This window comes from Halichoerus grypus, chromosome 3, assembly GCF_964656455.1.
Source record: "Halichoerus grypus chromosome 3, mHalGry1.hap1.1, whole genome shotgun sequence".
Taxonomy (NCBI): domain Eukaryota; kingdom Metazoa; phylum Chordata; class Mammalia; order Carnivora; family Phocidae; genus Halichoerus; species Halichoerus grypus.
The window spans coordinates 38,380,693-38,401,833 of NC_135714.1; the positions used below are offsets into that span (position 1 = coordinate 38,380,693).

A 21,141-nucleotide genomic window follows, 5' to 3' on the forward strand; every position below is an offset into this window, starting at 1 on the left:
ATGTTGGCCTGCATTGACTCACGCAATGAAATGTGAGGGGCCAGATTGTGATTTCCAATCCCCTCTTATTCCCTTGCCTCTCACATCCAACCCTTCACCATATCTGGCTAGTCCAGCTCCTAAGTGCTTCTTGAATCTTTCCCCTCTCTGATACTTCTTCAACCCAGTTCTCATGGATTTAACCTGGATAATAACAATAGCCCTCTAACTGGTCCATTTCCTCTCATCTCACTCTCCTCAAATCTCTTTTTCACAATACCAAGAGTGGCTTTTCCACATATCAAATTATGTTATTGCCTTGCTTTAAATACTTAAATACCTTGAAGGCATGTTAAGTGAGATAAGTCAAAGAAGACAAATACGGTATGATCTCATATGTGGAATCTAAAAAAGCCGAATTCATAAAAACAGAGAGTAGAATGGTGGTTACCAGGGGCTAGCAGGTAGGGGAACCAGGGAAATATTGCTTAAGGGTACACATCTGTAGCTAGTAGATAAATAAGGCCTGGAGATCTAATGCAAGTGATTATAGACAACGATACTGTATGATGAACTCCAAAGCTACTAAGAGACTACATCTTAATTGTTTCCACCACAAAAAAGAAATTATAATTATGGGACCTGATAGAGGTGTCATGCTATGGTGGTGATCAGATTGCAACATACAAATGTATCCAATCAACACACTCTACACTTTAAACTTACAATGTAATATGCAATTATATATCAATAAAAATATCTTTTTAAAAATAAATAAATAAAATGAAGTTGGCAAACACTTATAAAAGAACACTGTGATAATTAGGAATCAGCACAGATAAACATAGGAAAAAAGTATGTAAATCTAAGCCGACTCCCCCTGCCATAGTTGTGGTGGTGGTTGTAGTGGTGGTGGTTGATAGAATTATCAGACTGAAAATATCTCAATCACTGTAAGCACTGGGTCAGACTTTCAACAAAATTACAGAATCTCAAAGATGAAAAAAATAAGTACATAAAAGCATAATCAGCCCCAAAAGAATGTATGAATAGAATCTAAACTTGATCATGACAGTCAAGGACACTGCATAACTTCTACAATTTAATCATCTGTCATTTTCTCACATACCTTATTCTTGGTGACACTAATTTTTTTTAATGGGCTTTATTTTTTAGAACAGTTTTAGTTTCACAGTAAAGTAAGCACAAAGTACAGACAGTTCCTATATATCCCCTGACCTCACACATGAATAACCTCCCTAGCTATCCACATCCAGCACCGGAGTGGTACATTTGTAACAATCAAAAAAACTACACTGACACATCATTATCACCCAAAGTCCTTAGAGTTCACACTTGTTGCACATTCTATGGGTTTTACAAATGTAGAATGACATGTATCCACCATTGTCATATTATACAGAGTAGTTTCACTGCCTAAAAAATCCTCTGTGCTCTGCCTATTCATCATCACTCACTCTTTCCTGATCACCAGAAACCAGTGATCCTTTTACTGTCTCCATTGTTTTGCCTTTCCAGAATGTAATACAGGTGAAGCCTTTTCCTATTGGCTCCTTTCAATTAGCAACATGCATTTAAGATCGTTCCATGCCAGGATGCCTGGGTGGCTCAGTCGGTTAAGCATCTGCCTTCTGCTCAGGTCATGATCCCAGGGTCATGGGATCGAGTCCCACATCAGGCTCCTTGCTTGGCAGGGAGCCTGCTTCTCTCTCTCTCTCCCTCTGCTTGTGCTTTCTGTCAAATAAATAAGATCTTTAAAAAAAAAAAAAATGAAGCTCTTCCCTTAAAAAAAAAAAAAGATTGTTCCATGCCTTTTCATGGCTCACTAGCTTATTTTCATTTTAGCACTGAACAATATTCCACCTTATGGATGTATCAGTTTATTTATCCTTTCACTTAATGAAGGACATTTTGGTTGCTCTCAGTTTGTGGCAATTATGATGAAAAGTGCTATTAATATTAGTAGCCATGTGCGGGGCACCTGGGTGGCTCAGTCGGTTGAGCATCCGACTCTTAATTCTGGCTCAGGTCACGATCTCGGGGTCCTGGGATCAGCCCCGCGTGGGGCTCCATGCTCAGCACCGAGTCAGCTTTGTCCCTCTCCTTCTGCTCCTCTGCTTTCTCTCTCTCTCTCTAAAATCAATACATAAATAAAATCTTAAAAAATATATCCATGTGCAAGTTTTTTTTGTAGACATGTCTTCAACTCATTTAGGTAAGTACCAAAGGAGTCTGACTGCTGGACCGTATTGTCAGATTATGTTTAGTGTGAGGCCGGCCCATCCTGGCCCCCCTGGAGTTTTAAAATCCCAGACTTGCCCATACTGAGCCTCTAGCAGTTTGTCAATTACCATTTAGGTTTCTCCTCCAGTACCTTGTGATTCTGTGTCTATCTGCCTATCTCTCTAACTTTGAGGGCAGTGATTTTGCTCTGTGACCTCAATTCTCTGATGGATTTAAGAAGAGTTGTGGATTTTTAGTTTGTTCTGCTTTTTACTTGTTTTTAGAACAGAGTGGTGACTTCCAAGCTCCTTAGATGCCGGACCAGAAACCCCCAAACATGTTAATTTTCTAAATGTGTCCTAGTATCTCTCTTATCTCAATGCCTTTACAAAAATTGCTTTACTTAGCTGGGTTTCTGTGCAATGGCTACCACCATCTATACTAAAGACACTGTGTGACAAGCATTTCTTTTTGTTCATTTCACTTGAAGATGAAAGCTATACACACAGTGTCTACACAAAACATCAGGACACTATTGTTTAACAAGAAAAAGAAAATGTATCCAAATTAGCTTAAGCTAAAAAGGAAATGTATTGTCTCATTTAATAAGAAAATACATGTGATAGTTCTTGATTCAGGCTTGGCTGGAACCAAAGGTTCAAATGTTATGAAGAAGCCACTGTCTTTTCATTCTGTTTCACATCTTAACAAAGATGGGAGCTCTGGGTCTGCTGTTTCTTTATACCAAATATTCCTGCCACAGAAGTATTATGACCCCTTTTCTAGTAATATCTGTATGAATCTCTTGAAAAGTTCTGGAGTTGTTACTGTTCCTAACAGTAAGGGCTATTCTTCCAGATCAGCCTGGATTATGTTCTTTCTCCTATAGCCAGGAATCTCACAAACAGGAAAGGAGAGCTCCACCAAAGAAAGGGATGCAGATAAGATATAAAGGCCAAAGATAAATTCTGTGGTTTGTAATCTAGTAGGGTTACCAAAAATGTTCATAATAATGCATTTTAACAATCAGAATAGACAACTGAGGGCGCCTGGGTGGCTCAGTTGGTTAAGCGACTGCCTTCGGCTCAGGTCATGATCCTGGAGTCCCGGGATCGAGTCCCGCATCGGGCTCCCTGCTCGGCGGGGAGTCTGCTTCTCCCTCTGGCCCTCCCCCCTCTCATGTGCTCTCTCTCATTCTCTCTCTCTCAAATAAATAAATAAAATCTTTAAAAAAAAAAAAAAAGAATAGACAACTGAAATTATCTGTAACCTCATTATTTTTTCATATTTATTTTTGCACATAGAGATCAAATTCACTGAAAATTTGTTAACTCTCGTACCTAGTTTGAGCTGTCTACAATGGCCTCTAACAAATATGTAACCATTAACACTTAAGAAAATGGAATGTAAGTTAATAACAGCTGTGCCTTGCAACAATTTTGTTTCCTTTTTTCCCCAAATTACATTTAATATGATTCTAATATTGTTTTTACAATTAAACATTTTTAGAAGATTTTATTTATTTGAGAGAGAGAGAGAGAGCAGGAGCGGGGGAGAGGGGCAAAGGGAGAGGGAGAAGAAGACTCCTCACTGAGCAGGGAGCCCAACTCTGGGCTCTATCCCCAGACCCTGGGATCATGAAGGCAGACGCTTAACTAACTGAGCCATCCAGGTGCCCCACAATTAAACATTTTTGAAAAAATTCTGGTCAAAAAGAGAATAACTTTAAAACATATTGAAGTAATAGAAACATCCATACCACCTGCTATTTAAAGAAACACTAACTTCTGCAACTGACTGGAATGTGACTTCTATATCTGACTTGAATCTGAATTAATAACCTTTCCACTATGTGTGATAACTTGATAAGAATTATTTGTCCAACTCTATTCTGAAAAGTTTAGACCATTTTTGACAGCACCAGCTAATAAATACATCACCCTGAAGAAATGTTGCGGATAAGATTATTTTCAGTAATACTGAAAAACTAAAACAAAGGGAGAATTCCTGTTCTGTCTTATTCACTTACCAAATCAGGGAAAGACTGCAAGAAGGAGGAGATCTCATCACCAGCTGTGTCTGCAGCCCTCTGCTTGCTCATAATTCCTTGACTCATCCACTCACCAAATATTTATGGAGTGAAAGCCTCTCGGCAGGTGCTGTACTAGATACTGCACTTCTTTACACTCTTTGCAATTGTCTTCCAATTATTTCTTCTGTGCTAAGAAAATAACTATTATAATTCTTGCTACATGTTTCTTTTCTTTATCCATCTCTTGTGTTTATGGTTTATTTTTAAAATTTTGGCAACATGCATAACTATATGTAGATGATGACAGTCCACAGAAAACTTAGAAGTTGACTGTACATTTAAGACAGGCTAGGCACTACAAAATTTACAAAACTGGTGGCATATATAAGGGAACACATTTTGATTCGTTACAAAATTCTAAAATAGAACCATTACATACCATGATTGCAAAAATCATCAAAGCAGATAATTCATGAAAGAAAAAAGCAAAAAGAGCCAATAAAATTTAAAAGCATCAACCGTGTTAATGATGAAAGAAAAACCAAGTAAACAAGATGAAATTTCTATCTGTAACGTTGGCATTTTAAAAAATGTTAATATTATATTTTGTAAGGTCATTGCTGAGAGGGGACCCTTATATACTGCCAATGGATATACTTCTTTGTAAAGCAATTTAGCACATGAATTGTGAAATTTAATACTTTTACATCCTTTGATTAAAAAATTTTACTTTCAAGATAAAATTTCCAGGAAATAATAAGGGATGTGGGTAAAGATTTATGGAAAGAATTCTCGCCATAGCATTCCTTATAACAGTGATAAAGGAGAAAACATTTTAAATTATAACCATGAGGGAATAGTAAATCATATTATGATAAACTCATGAATAAAATGGAAAATTGTTTCCTTTAAAATTTATTTGAGTGATTATGATTCAAATGGAAAATTTTCACTCTACAATATTGTGTTTAAAGTCCAATACAAAGGTATATTAGAACTATAGATGTAGTTTTGAAAAAAAAATACCAAAATGTCATTATCATTAATGCTGAGACTGCTGTTGATAGTAAATTCCTTCTTTATGTGTTCCTGAGTATTACAAGTTTTCTTCAATGATTACGTATTTGTTTTTAAAATAAACTACAATAAAGTTTATTTGTTTATATTAAGTTTTTTATTTTAATTCCAGTATAGTTAACATAGTGTTCCATTAGTTAACATAGTGCTCAATATAATGATTCCACAATTCTATACATCATTACTCAGTGCTCATCATGATAAATGTGCTCTCAATCCCCTTCACCTATTTTACCCACCTCCCCTCTGATATGCTTTATTTTAAACAGCACCCTCAGTTAAAGTTTTTTTTTTCAACAAGAACATTTTTTACTTGAAGCATACTTCAGAATACACAGTTCTAAAAGATATATATAAAACATTCCAGCCAAGAAACATAAAATACGCACTTTCTTCAAGTACACACGGAAGAATCCCGATTAAATCACATAAAAAGAAACAGAACAAATATTACAAATTTAAGAAGACTGAAATCATACCAAGTATATTTTCCAACCACAATGGTACAAAACTAAAGATCAACAATAAAACAAAGCTGGAAAATAAAGTTTACTTTAAAAAGTAACTTGTGGCTTCTGGTTGAAGGCGGCTGACTAAAACCAAATATTTTTCTTTTCTTATATCAAGAATCTCATAAAGGGACACTAAAGAGGAAAAAGTAAAAATGACTGAGACAGGCTTTCAGTAGACAGAACATTTATCATATATGAAGAAACAGAGGAGGACACACATTCTAGAATTTAAGGAGAAGGGCCCAGAAATGGAGGTGTCTGAACTTCCAGGTATAACATCTTTGCATTAATTTTTAAAAAGCGCTGAAATAGTCCCCATTTACTTCTACCCGTATGCAATGTAAACCCCACACAATATGGTAGGGTGAGGAGCAAGAAGTTTTCTTTCTAATGAAACTGAAGTGGCTCTCTGTGGGCAAACTGGGACAGTGGGTATTTGCCTCGAAAGCAAAGTTGTTCAAATTCTAGTATTCAGAAAAATTCCAATTTCCTGCTTAATTATTCAAAATGAAGTCCGCCAGTTGACAGGCGCCACCCATCCACCCATTATTGCCGGTCGTTCTCAATTTAAAATGATATTCAAGCACTGCTAGAAATTGAAGGAAAATCTGTAGCAACACAAAGATAAGCAAACAGAAAAAGTTACTACAGTGGAAATATCAATTATTGGGGAATTGAATTGAACCTTTTTTAAAAAAAGAATGTTAACCTTAAATGCACATAGGTTTGAAAAGGTTTTGCAATCCCCGAAATGAGAACAGAGTAGTGGTAAGAAAGGAATTGCTAAATACTCATCTATCAAAGACTTCCATAGGCAACGCTGAAATGGATTAACCAAGAAAAATCAACTTAATGATGTAGAGATACAAGAAGAACAATTAGAAAAACAATTAGAAAACTGTAAAATGGTTCTAATGAAAGTCTAAAGATAGAAGGAGGTAGAATGGAAGACTATTGTTTTTTGCTTTAAGTCTTTCTACACTGCTTGAGTTTTCAAAACCATGTACTTATATTACTTTGTTGCAAATTTTAAGTGTTAAAAATAGCAGGAAAAATTGTGTTTCAAAACGTTCCTACTCAAAATAAGATTTCCAAACAAAAGTCAGGTTTTAAAATTCACACTTGCTCTATCAGTCTAATTCTGAGTAATGAAAGCAGAAATGGAAACTCATCTCTAAAGCCTTAGCAACAATGATTTATTTTGTTGTTGTCATTGAAATTCTGTAGTCAAATATGTACTCTATGTGAGTTAAAAATTAAAGGGAAACTTCAGGATTTCAGTGGTTTAGATAAACTGTGTCCGTGAATGAAATTCTCCAAGCATTTAGCTAGATACCTCCTATTCCTATTCCATAGTTAAAGTCCTGCCAACAAAAATTAAATCGTGCTTTAAATAAATGTCGATGCTTTTCAATTACTTATCCTCTGTCTTTTCTACTCATGACCCATTTGCGTCAAAGCCATGCATTCATATTATAAGGCACTGGTGATTCTCTAGTACAAGCTGGCTTCCCTAGCTTTTAAACGAATAATACTCCTTAGCTCAATGCCAGGCATTCCCTGCTGAGATCAGGTTCTTTAACAGCCAGTATTCTTCAACCAATTTAGACTACAAAACAGCTTTGGACAATTTGGTCCGGCTTTGAACTGCCTAGGGAGCAAGCACTACAACATGCCTTTCCCAACTCAAGTTAGCAAGGAGTTTGGTAGATTCAAGGATAATGAAAGGAAATCAGTTGACTAGAGCATTTTGGTCAAAGGGAATAATAAAGTCTCAAAAACAAATCAACTAATGCACAAGTCTGTGAATGCTTCTCTAATACTGTGATCCCTAAAAGACTCCCCAACCAAGTAAAAAAGTTCAGTGGAAAAGGTCAAAGGAAATGATTGATTAAATGACTACATCAAAATTGAAAATTCGCCTGTCAAAAATATCCTGAACAAATTTAAAAGGCAAATAAGAAAACACTTGCAGCATATATGACTGAAAAGAACTGGTATTTTACTATATGACAAGTCTTACAGTTTAATAAGACAAGAATGTCAGTCAAAAAAAAAAAAAACAGATGAAGGAAAATAATGGACAATCCATATACACACATACACACATTCACATATAATGTGATCTCATTTAAAAATATTAGATACTATTACTAATCAGAGAAATTAAAATTAACATGCAAATTACATGGCACTTTTCTCCTCTCAGTTTTCTTTTTTTTTTTTTAAAGATTTTATTTATTTATTTGAGAGAGAGAATGAGATAGAGAGAGAGAGCATGAGACAGGGGAGGGTCAGAGGGAGAAGCAGACTCCCTGCCGAGCAGGGAGCCTGATGCGGGATTCAATCCTGGGACTCCAGGATCATGACCTGAGCTGAAGGCAGTCGCTTAACCAACTGAGCCACCCAGGCACCCCTCTCAGTTTTCTTTTTTTAAATTTTTTTAAGATTTTTTATTTTTAAGTAATCTCTACACCCAACATGGGGCTTGAACTTACAACCCTGAGACTGAGTCTCATTCTCTATGGATGGAACCAGCCAGGTGTCCCTCACCTCTCAGTTTTCAACTTTGCTTCTTAAAAATTAGATTGCTAAGAGGGATTAAAGTATACTGAGCTCCATATCATGCTAAAACTGCTATGCACAACTGGTGGAAGCTGGCAAAATTTTTCTCAACAGTATTTTGAAAATATATCAAAAGCTTAAAAATGGTTATACCTAGTTATTTCTCTCATTAAGACTCTACTTAAAAATAACTAAAGTGAAGACTCAAATTGTGTATAGTGCTGCTTAATACAGTATTATTTCTAATACTAACAATAAAGGAGAAATTTATATGTCTAACAAGAGAAATGACTCAAATAGATTCTGGATAGGTGACTCTCAGCATCATGCAAGTTTTCCAAGAATAAAAAAAACCCCACATTTAGCTAATAAATGTTCTACCTCATAGGGTGGTTAAGAATATCAAATAAATACACACAAAACCCTTAGAACAGTGCCTGGCACATGATAATAATAAACATTAACCATTATTAACTTAATAATTATTAAATATTAATACTGAAAGCTTATTCACTGGCAAACTTGCAACTGAAATTTTTATCACCTCTACCACTAACTAGATAGAATGGCAGACAGCTAAATAGTTGCAAGAGTAAAGGCTTTGAAATCAAACATATGGGAATAATACAAAGATCACATGTTTTGGGGAGAGATTTAAAGACACAATATATTTAAAGTGCATTTATGGGGACTAAAACATCGTAGTACTCAAATGAAAGGCACATTGTCATCATTATTAATCATTATTATCAACAAAATAAACCACAAATGAATATTCTAGGTGTATTTATTTTTACTGTGGAAAATTTCAAAAAAAAAGATAAATACAAAAATAGAAGTAATAAGAAAATGAACTCCCATGCACAGAACTCTAAGTGTTTATAGTTTTCAACAAATGGCCATTCTTGTCTCATTTACGCACTCACCCTCAACACACACACTGGATTACTTAGAAGGAAATTCTAGATAGTATTTATAACTGTCTCAGGGTATAGCTCTAAAATATGAGCATTCCTTTATTTTTAACATAATCCAAATATTATTATCACATCTAAAAAAGTTCTTTAAAATCATCACATGTCCAGTCAGTCTTCAAATTTCCTATTGTCTCATACATTTTTTGTTTCTTTGAATCAAGATCCGAGGAAGGTCCATATGTTACATTTGTCTCAAGTTTAATTTAATATGTAAGTTCTTATCCATTCCCTCTTTTCCTTTCTTTGCCATTTATTTTGGAAGAAACTGGCTATTTGTCCAAGAGTTTGCCAGTCTCGATTTTGCTTACTGCAGCCCCATGGTGTTGCCCAAAGTATTCCTGTCTCTTTATTTCCTGTTAATTGGTAGTTAAATTTATGTCCAACTTTGTTTTTTTTGCAAGATTTGTTCATAGATGGTGTTTGTGTTTTCACCAGTAGGTATATATTGTCTGATTTTCTCTTTTTTTGTGAGGTAAGTAGTCACTAATTATCATAGCTTAAATCTCTTCTTTCATTTGAATGGCGCTATTCTAATTCTCATTTTTTTCTTTATTACCTAGAATAATATGAGAAGAAACTTCTCACCATTTGTTTATACTTCGTTAGAATTCATTTGGAAGAGGCAGGATGAATGCTAGCTTCTTTTCTTTATATACATTCCAATTTTTGAAATAGTAAGATGACTTCCTAATATTCTTTGAAGGGAACAGTTGATTCCATCTTAGAGTTTTTCTAATTCTCACAGAGGGATACTTAACTATCACACATACCAATCAGAACAAGCCTGCTGGTTGCCCCTCATTGGAGATCTGTGTGCCAGGTCTGCAGGACTCCAAGCTCAAAGATGCCAGCACCAGCCAAAGAGTGCCCCTTCTTTCGAGGTCTAGGTACCAGTTCTGGTGATTGCTTCATTATGCCAAGGTCTAATAATTGCAACTTTTTCCCTTTGTTTTCTTGGTCATAGTTGGTTATTGTTGCCTATAGTTATTACCTATGTGATACTTCAGCATTCCCATTTTCTTCTACTTATATGATTTCATTTTTTAATTATTCAAATCTCAGAACAATTTGGGATCAATTCTGTGAATAGTGCCAGAAATGGAATCAGTTTTATCTATTTTTCCTATGGTTTAACTAGTCAGTCCAACACTACTTATTAAAAAGTCCAGGTTTTCCTGGATATTGTTTGTTCTTCTAAATGAATTATAATCAACATGTTAAGCTCCAGACAAAAGCATTCAGTACATGATAAAGGCAGTGTTGAAGCCAGTGGGGAACAAATTCTTGCTGTTGGAGTGAAGGAGTGTTGCTCTTGTGACACTCAAAGAAGCTGAGGCAAAACAGAAAGGCTAGTATCCTTTATTTTGCCTTCCAAGCTCCAGTCTTGCGGTAGTGCCCCCCACAGGCAGACACTTACTGAAGCCAGCGCACAAACAGAAACGTGGTGAGTAGAGGCCCAGACTGCACATTTAGTCAATTATACAAGGGCGGGTTTTGAAATTGAGACACAAGAGTTTAATAACTGGCTGTTTACTGTCTTTTGCTCTTATAAAAGGATTGCCATTGATAGCATTCTGCACATAACTTTTCACATATTTGCCAGTGCATTTTGAGATAGATACCTAGAAATGAGATTGCTGGGTCAAAGAATAAATGTAGAATATTGCCAAATTCTCCTCCAGAGAGATTTACTATTTTGTATTCCCAACAGCAATGTTTGCCAATGCCAGTTTTCCTTCAGTCTCATCAACATATAGTTACACTTTGGGATTTTTGCCAATCTGATGGTGAGAAACAGTATTTCAGTTTAGTTTTAATTAGCACGTTTCTCTTATTATGGAGAGTCGTGAATATTTTCATACATATAAAAGCTATTTGCATTTCTTTTTCTGTGAACTATCTGTTCATATCTCTTTGCCCATTTGTATTTTACCTCTCTGCCTTCAGAAGGCTTTTATATATTAGAGATAGTAACTCTTTAAATGGACATATTTTTCGAACCCTTTTTCTATTAGTCATTGTGTTTCTTTGTTTTTTGGATTTTTTGCAATGCAAAGTTATCCCTTAATATATTTAAATTTACCAATATTTTTTCTCATTGCATTTGGATTTTGGCTCATATTTAGAAAATTTTCCTCATTCTCATGTTATAAATTCCCCCATGTTTTCTTCTTGCTTTACAGTTTCATTTGTTGTAGTAAAACTCTAAACCAGTTAGAATTTATCCTGTCTACAATGTCAGAAATGGACACAAATTTATCTATTTTCTTTATGGTTAACCAATTACCCTCCAAAACTACTTATGAAAAGTTCATCTTCTTCCCCACTGTTTAAATGCTGCCTTTATCATATATTGAATTTCCATATGCAATAAGATTGACTTATGGATTACCTATTCTATTATATCGGACTGGCTTCCATTTATTTGTACACATAGCATAGTGATTCAGAAATAGAGACTCTGGAAAATGTTTTAATAAGGAAGAGAGTCAGTCACTACTTCTAGAATTTGCACGTCCTGATTATTATTTGTTCTGTTAAATGAATTTTATAATTAACTTGCCAAGCTCCAAAGAAAAATAGCTTATTCATATTTTCTTGGAAAAGATTTAATGTTATAAATTATCTCAGGGAAGACTGAATTCTATATGACATTGAATCTCTGTCCATGTGATATGTGTTTTCATTTGTTTATACAGACACACACATCTGTTGCACATAAACATACATAGGTATTCTATATATTTATTTGCTCTTTTGTAAATGGAATTGTCTCATCCATAGCATCTTTTTGAATGTTGATTTTATGATTTTTAATCTGATATCACCCTGAAATTCTTAAGTTTCTGAATCTTTTTTTTTTTTTTCCGGTTTTCCACATACATAATTCTATCATCTGCAGATAGAATTCTTACTTTCCAATTCTTTTTTTTTTTTAAGATTTTATTTGAGAGAGAGAGTGAGAGAGAGAGACAGAGCACGAGATGGGGGAGGGTCAGAGGGAGAAGCAGACTCCCTGCTGAGCAGGGAGCCCCATTTGGGGCTCCGTCCCAGGACCCTGAGATCATGACCTGAGCTGAAGGCAGACGCTTAACCGACTGAGCCCCCCAGGCACACCCTTACTTTCCAATTCTTACACCTTTGTGCTTTTGACTACTTTTGTAAGCTAATACATCTAATAAAAATGTTAAATAGTAATAGAAAGAGAGAATATATTTGTCTTATGTCTGACATTAATCAAAAAGCCTCTAATGTTTTCCCATTAGGTAAGATGCCAACTTTAGGGCTATGGGTGTGTGTGTATGTGTGTGTGTGTGTATATGTGTGTGCACAAGTAAGATTTTTGTCTTTAAGGCATAATAAATGTCAAATATTTTTAAAGATCTTTATGTATCTATGAAAATGAGCATATGATTTATCTCTCTAGCTCTATTAATATAATGGATTATATAAGTGTGTTTGTTAATATTTAACTATCATTGCACATTTCATTCCTAGAATAAATCCACATGATCATCATGTATTATTATTCCAATGTTGATGAGATTGAATTGTAATTTTATTTTTGGTACAATCTTTGTAATATTTAGGGTTAATAATACACTCATTTCATTTCCAATATGAATTTGGAATTTTCCTTCTTTTCTCTGTTCTGGAATAGTTTAGACTGGAGACTGTCTTATCTTCAGAGTTTGGCAAAATTCTCATCTGGATCCATACAGGGTCTTTTTTTTTTTTTAATTGAAGTAATCTCTTTACTTTCCCTATTTATTCCATGATAATTGATCTGTTTAGACTTTATAACTTTTAGGAATAAAGGATAAATTTTTATTTTGGTAAATTGTATTTTGCTAGAAAATGATTCATCTTATCTAGATTTTCCAATATATTTGCAGAGATGTATGCACACTAATTTATTTTTCCATATATATATTTAATATTTTTAAATTTCTGTATTCATGTTTTCTCCCCACATTTTTAAAAATTAATATGGTTGATAATGGTTGCTTATTGTGATCATTTCAAATAAGTGAATTCACTATTGGATTAATTTATTAGTTCTTAATAATGTTTTGTTATATTTCAATTTTGGAGTTGATTTAATTCTGCTTTGTTTGGTTTATATAGTTCTTTATAAAGTTTCTTTTTCTTTTACTAAGCAGTTAGGTGTTTAATTCACTTTTCATTTTTATTGTTATAGGTATTTAATCTATAAATTTTCCTCCAGTACCTAATTTAGCTGCATATCATCAATTCTGTTATGTTGTGTTCCCATAAGCATTTACGATCTGAAATTTTGGTTTCCTCTGACCCAAGAGTTGTGTGATAGCTAATTTTATGTGCCAACTTGACTGGGCCATGAAGTACCCAGATATTTGGTCAAGCATTATTCTGGGTGTGTTTGTAAACATGTTTTAGGATGAGATTAACATTTGAATCGGTAGAATGAGTAAACCAGACTGCCCTCCCTAACGTGGGTGGGCCTCATCCAATCAGTTGAAGGCCTGAGAATTAAAAAGCTTACCTTGTGCAAATAAAAGGGAATTCTTCCTTGTGGTTGTTTGATCTGGGCTATTGGTCTTTTCTGGCCCTTGAACTTGGACTGAAACACCTGCTTTTCTTGGGTCTTGAGACTGCTGACTTTCAGACTGGAATTTACATGACTGACTCTCCCAATTCTCAGGCCTTCAGACTTGAACTGGAACTACACATCAGCTCTCTTGGGTCTCCAGTATGCTGACTCACTTTTTAGATCTTGAGACTTGTCAGCCTCCATAAGTGGATGAGCCAATCTATTCATTGTAATAATCTCTCCCTCCCTCTCTCTCTGCTTAGATAGAAAGCAAGCAAGAAAGCAAGCAAGCAAGAAAGAGATAACCCTACTTCAAGTTGTTCATAGATTTATTTTTTAAATTCCAGGTGGAAGGGGCTGTTTTGTAATTTTGGAATGCTTTGGTTTTAATTGCAATATGATTATGCTATTTATATTATTTTAAACACACACACACACACACACACACACACACACACTCTTACTCTTTCCGTAACCATCCTATCTTGGGTGAAAGGAGGAACTTTTTTTGGCTCGAAAAATGTGTAATTCTCCTTTCTGTTATTAATGTTTCCTATCTGTCCTTGGTGTCTCCTGTGGCTACTGTATTATGGAAGTTGTTGCTCTGGGGTGTAACCTACTGCCCTGGACTGTTTGCCTACACTGAACTGCTAAATCAGAGAGAAATAAACTTCTATTTTCTTGAGACTGAATTTTTGATCTCTTTCTTTAGCTTAGCCTTACTGTATCTAACTAACCATAGACAAACTTACCAAGTTTGTAGTTTGAAGAGAGACTGGCTCAGTGACAGCTTTACAAAATGGTCGGTTCCAACTAATGCAAATAAAATGCAGCACACATTTGGGAGTAACTCATAAAAGATGCTTTCTGTTATTTTGCCACTCTCTTCCCTACAACTACTTAAAATTCTAATAATTTTATTCCACAAACTAATTAATGATCTTATATCCTGATTTTTATAACACAAGCCAATAAACTTATTAATTTTAAATGAATAAAGAGCGTAAAACGTTTCTCTTATTATGGTTGGACTGCTGTAACAGAATACCATAGACTGAGTGGATTATAAGGAACAGAAGTGTATTTCTTACAGTTCTGGAGGCCAGTTGTTCAAGATCAGGATGCTAGCAGATCCAGCAACTGGAGACAACATCTTGGTTCACAGACAGCCATTTTCTTACTCTGTCCTCACATGGTGGAAAAGGCAAGTGAGTCCTCTGGGATCTCTTTTATAAGGGCACTAATTTCATTTATAAATTCCATTTATGAGGACTCTACCTTCCAAAGGCCCCACCTCCCAGATACCATCACACTGGGAATTAAGTTTCAACATGAATTCTGAAGGGACACAAACATTCAGTTTATAGCAACACTGTATTAGTTAAATGACTATATAAACATATAACACATAAGTAAAGACTAAGCAAATAATCTTGCTTAAAAATGGTATGTAATACATGAGAAAAAGTAGTTGTGAATATAAGATTCCTCTTCTCCTAATTGGAAACTTCCTTTTAAGTGTCATTAATAGCATTATTATTTCATTTTACATAAGCAATCATCCTAAATGTCCTCATTGCTTAGGCAATAACTGAAGAATTGACCACTTTGAAGTTGCATAACATTTAGCAAATAAAACTCTTTTCCTCTTGTTGGGTAGAGTCTTTAACTGGCCAAATTTCAAGCAGTTTGTTCTATGAATATGAAGAAAAATAATTATTTTTCATGTTGTCACATTAGGAAAATTACAAGCATAGCTCAAATTTATCTGTATTTCAGATAAAATACTTCAAAAATATGTTGAAAATTGAATTTTCACATATATGATGTGGGTAGCTTATTTAAAAGCAATTAATTTTAAGTAAAATTTTTGAAATGAGTGTGAGGTCAAAGGCTTATCCTATTTTATTGGGGATAATAGCTTAGATTGCTTATTCACTATTATTGGGGAGATAATATATATATTTCATATATAGAGTTACTAAACTGCAAAGTTTTCCTGGTACCACAATTTATAGATCATAAAAGTTAAGCAGACTTTGGCAGGGTGGTGTATTACCTTAAATTCTTGTAATATCAGGTGATGTAATAATAATGCAATGTCTTGAATACTCTATTAGTACAGTAGTAACAATTAAAAACTCAAGCTCACAATTTAGTAGGTAGGGAGGCAGGTATATAGATAAAAGAGAGAAACTGGAGTGAATTTAAGGTTTTTCCTAGTACATGTCCCTCATACATATAAACATTTGAATGTATTTCATTGAGAGAATGTGTTTGGCGAAATATAATGAGCTTCGGGCGCCTGGGTGGCTCAGTTGGTTAAGCGACTGCCTTCGGCTCAGGTCATGATCCTGGAGTCCCTGGATCGAGTCCCGCATCAGGCTCCCTGCTCAGCAGGGAGTCTGCTTCTCCCTCTGACCCTCCCCCCTCTCATGTGCTTTCTCTCTCATTCTCTCTCTCTCAAATAAATAAATAAAATCTAAAAAATAAAAAAAAAATGAGCTTCAAACGGTGACATAACTGCAAGCCTATCTTAGCCGAAGGTAAGCAAAATATTTACAATATAGTTAACACACTTGTAGTAAATATAAATTATCATATAGCCTATTAATCTTTAGTTATTTCCTTAGAAAGTTTGAGAGATTCTATAATCAATGCAATTATGTATGCCTAAAATACTTTCAGAACATTTAGGATTTCTTAACCCACAAAATATGCATGTTCCTATTGCTTTACCTCCCTATTTTTTAAAAAAAATCAAATTCTGGCTACATCCATAGAAATTTGTCATATATCCCTCATTCAGCAAGTGTTGCAGCAGAAGAAGTTTAAAGGGCACTTAATTTTAATATTGTTCTTAACAGCAATATAGAGGAGTCATATATATATTTAACTTAATCAAATTCAATTACAGAGGCTTGGAGAAAAAGAGAGAGACAGGAACAGAGGAAAAGCAAACACAGAGAAGACTGGGGAGAAACTAAAAGATTGAAACATAGATACAGATGACAGAGACAAAAATATAAGATAAACAAATGCATACAGGACAGAACATTCCATCTAATGTTCTGCTCAGTAGCTCTATATGCTCCTGAGTAGTTTCTCGGTTTCCCATCGCTCTCACAAAAGGGCATGTCCTCACACTCTGTCTGGGCCTACTGGACAATTGTATTAGTCATGAACATGTCTTGGTAAATGTGTATTATTGCATACATATATACAACAAAACTACATTAAATGAATATATATATATATATATATATATATATATATATAACAGAAAACTACATTAAATGAATACTGAACTTTATAATAAACTACTTTGTAATTAATTTTGAATATGTAATTTAAGATTTTACAATTTTGTGATTTAATTTTGAAAGTAGTATTTTTACCTCACAGGCTTATTTTAGAGCTCACTCCTACAACAGGATGGAGCCCTTCCCCCACCCACCCTGTTCATGTGACCCAAGCTCCAAACAACAATCTCAAAAATGAGTTTTTGGAAATTATCCAAGTTTTGAACTAGGGATAGCCTTTGTATTATCACAGTTAAATAACAGAGCTCTTGATATTAGGAAACGTGGCATTCATATTTAATATGCCATATAGAACAGTACTATCTCTTAACCACTTATTAAAGGGCTAAAATCCTCCTCCTCCACAATACTTCCGTCACTCATTTATTCATTTTACCAGATAAAAATTTATAATAGCTTATTAAGCATTTAACTCACTTTAATCTGCAAACAATCTGTAAATCAGATATTATTTCCCTCAAATTTATAATAAGAAAATGGAAACAATGAGCCAGATAGCTAAGGGGCAGAACTAGATTCTGAATGTAGATCTTTCTGAATTCAAAGTCCATACTATTTTAAGAAGTTGCCTTTAATGCAAAAATCTAAAAAGAACAACATTTTTTTAAGGAGTGACAGAACATTGTTTTCAAAACTGTATGTTTATTTCTATAGTTGGCATTATACTTACCATTTAAATGTTCTCATTTATGAAGTGGATTTAAAACTCTCCTGCATGTATTATCTAATAAAATATCCATACACTTCTCTGCTGTTGTTGTTATATTTGTCAGACACCCATCAGTTATGGTTGTGTGCCTGATTGGAAGATCTTTCATTTCAAGAAAATGTGAAATGTTTCCATGGAGATCAGCTTGAGATAGCCCAGTGACGAACTTCTTAGCTATAATTTCACTTTGGTTTCTATGGTTTCCAGATAGGGGAAGAAAATGAAGTTGCAGATTTTTTTGTAATGTAAAAGGTTATTGGAAAATAAGAGATACTGCTCAAATTAATGTCATCCCCCTACAGGAAAGCAACTGCTGTTACTGCAAAACATGAAAGATTGGAAGATGCATGTTGTACATATGCACTTTTCTATACTGGTAACAAATGAGGAACTATTATGATACTTAAACAATTTCCAAAATTAGCAGAAACTTCTCTTAAAGGGGGTGAATTCATTGTTGTAATGCTTTAACAACGGGTACTAACTAATAACTGGCTTGCAATCTCTACTTCACTTTTCTCGCATCACATCTTTAAAGATGGAACACAGTGCATCTGCTAAATCAGTTAAGGAATGGGTGAAAACTGACACAGAGATATCTCTTTATTTATTGTTTATAACTGAAACCAGAATTTAGTACTGTTTTACACACCTGTCATTGTTATTAACTTACCTATAAGGTTGTGTTATGAAACAAGAACTAGTAAATACTGGACCTCATATTCAAATCTTATTTAAAGTAAATCGACATAAGTTAAGACTGATCAAATACATATTACCCCTTTGGCCCTAATAGCTCCAGCCTGACTCTTACTTACAGATCTTCTCAATAGTTGGCATGCAGCCACAGCATTTATTTATCAACATACCATCACCCCTGGGATTAGATCAGGGCTGTCTTTTCTTAGAAAGTCTGCGAAATTCCTAATGGAGCAGTAGACAAAAAGCCAAGAGATGTGAATTCTATTTTCATTTTAAATGGACTTCCATGTCACTTAGCCAATCCAGGCTAATCACGGGCATACCTCTATTCAACAAGATACATGACCAGCTTAACAGACTTCATAGGATTACTATAATTTCAAATGAGAAAAACATCCAATCCTTTAACAGCTGTAACAGCACATAGATATGGAAAACTTTAATTATTCATTCTTCACTTATTATTCATGCTTATTTAGAGCCCAGTAGCAAAATATAGCCATGGCAGCTCAGTTTTTCCAAATAAAAGGGAGAATATGTATCAAAATAAAGTTATCCAATTCTGCAGACAACAGCAAATATATTCAATAACTGCCAAGTAATATTTTCCTCATAATGAGAATATATAGTAATATGGTTTTCCAAGAAGTGTGTGAGACAACGTAACAATTATATTGTGGCTGGTAATTTTATAAAGGTATCTAAAAGTTAGTTATAAGACACACGGACAACAACAAAATGGCTTGCCTCCAATGTTTTATATATGACCAAAATATAATATCCAGTGAGAAAGGTTAGAAACAGTAGAAGATTCAATATCTAAATTTTATTATGAGAAACCAGTGGTCACAAATTTCAATTATCACAATAATCTTAAGTATATATATGTATATATACATTCCTTAAAATAACTGTATTCTTAAAAACATGCATGTATATGTATGTGTGTGTATATTCTCTATACTTATATAGATATATGAATGTGTATCTATGTCTATATCTATACATATAAATATATACACATATGCATTCTCTCTCTCTCTACACACACACACACACACACACACACACAGAGGCTTACACATATATAAACACAAGGAGGCTTACATATTTACACATATATAGGCTTTCACCCCCATATCAAATCAGAAAATATTCAGGGTGAAGTTAGAGAGGAAAGTAACAGCCATTTTAAAATACTCATTACATGCCACATGCATTTCCTATTCTCTACTTCCTTGTTGATCTATTCTCTTGATAATATTTTTCACTCCCAAGGTTTTCACAACAATCTGTGATTTGCTCCCTATCTTCCCTAATTCCAGCCTGAATCTTTCCAGAATTTCCAACCTGTATACCTGAAAAAAGATAACAGTGTAACTTGAAAGTAAAAGAACAGGTTCTAAAGTTTGACTCCTGGGGGCGCCTGGGTGGCTCAGTCATCAAGCGTCTGCCTTCGGCTGAGGTCATTGTCTCAGGGTCCTGGGATCGAGTCCCACATCGGGCTCCCTGCTCTGTGGGAAGTCTGCTTCTCCCTCTCCCACTCCCCCTGCTTGTGTTCCCTCTCTCGCTGTGTCTCTCTCTGTCAAATAAATAAATAAAATCTTTAAAAAGAAATAAAGTTTGACTCCTGGTTCCACAGTTTACAAGTTGTGTGGGAAAGTTTCATTCACTTTGAACTTAGTAGGGTATACAGGTGTAAATGGCCCTATCGGGAGTTTCCTATTACAAGTGGACTGAGGAAGAAAAAATTCAAATCTGGTTCTGCGAAACCGGCTGGCCATATCTGAAAGTGGAGGGCTTCAGCAATACAGTTTAATTCCAAGTTGACACTGAAGACGACGGGAAATCTTCCTGATGGACCGTACTTTAAGTAGAACACATAGTTGCTCATTTTACTTGGAAGGAAAAATTACCAGAGGTACAATTCCATACCAAGTCATGGGGACCAACTAATGGCGTGACAAGCTGATCAGGGAATTAAAAGGAACACTACTGCAAAACTGGTGACAGTAAGTTTGGGAATGGATTATGTGAACAGACTTCTCTAAATGGGCACAGAGTGGGAAGATATTCAGGTCCCATATAAATACACATAAAAGAATAGTCAGCAGAATATCATCTTAATAATCAGGTGGACAAGATGACCCATTCGTATGGCTATTACTCTCTTTCTCAGCCACCCTATCTATGCATTCTCAATGCCTCGGACGTAAGTGATCACGACAGCAGGGATGATTACGTATGGGCTCACAAAATGGACTTGCCCCCATAAGACTAGTCTGACTCTAGACACTGATGAATACACCCAATCTACCAATGGACAGGCCACAAATGCACCCATATTTAGCAGCATTCCTTGAACCACTTCAATCATGGAAAGGGCAGTGGTTTGCTATCACTTGAACAGACACCTAACAATGTAGATTTACCATCTGTCCCTGCAAC

The 21,141-nt window shown here is 34.9% G+C and overlaps 1 long non-coding RNA gene across 1 annotated transcript in view; it reads right to left on the reverse strand.

The window, feature by feature from the left end:
- Positions 1–18,071, reverse strand: part of LOC118522911 (uncharacterized) — a 142,947-nt gene extending 124,876 nt beyond the window's left edge. The window contains exons 1-2 of the long non-coding RNA XR_013446136.1: positions 17,953–18,071; positions 15,051–15,141 (exon numbers count right to left, since the gene is read on the reverse strand). This is a non-coding gene — a long non-coding RNA (uncharacterized LOC118522911). The remainder of the gene's footprint in view (positions 1–15,050; positions 15,142–17,952) is intronic.
- Between the last annotated feature and the right edge of the window lie 3,070 nt (positions 18,072–21,141).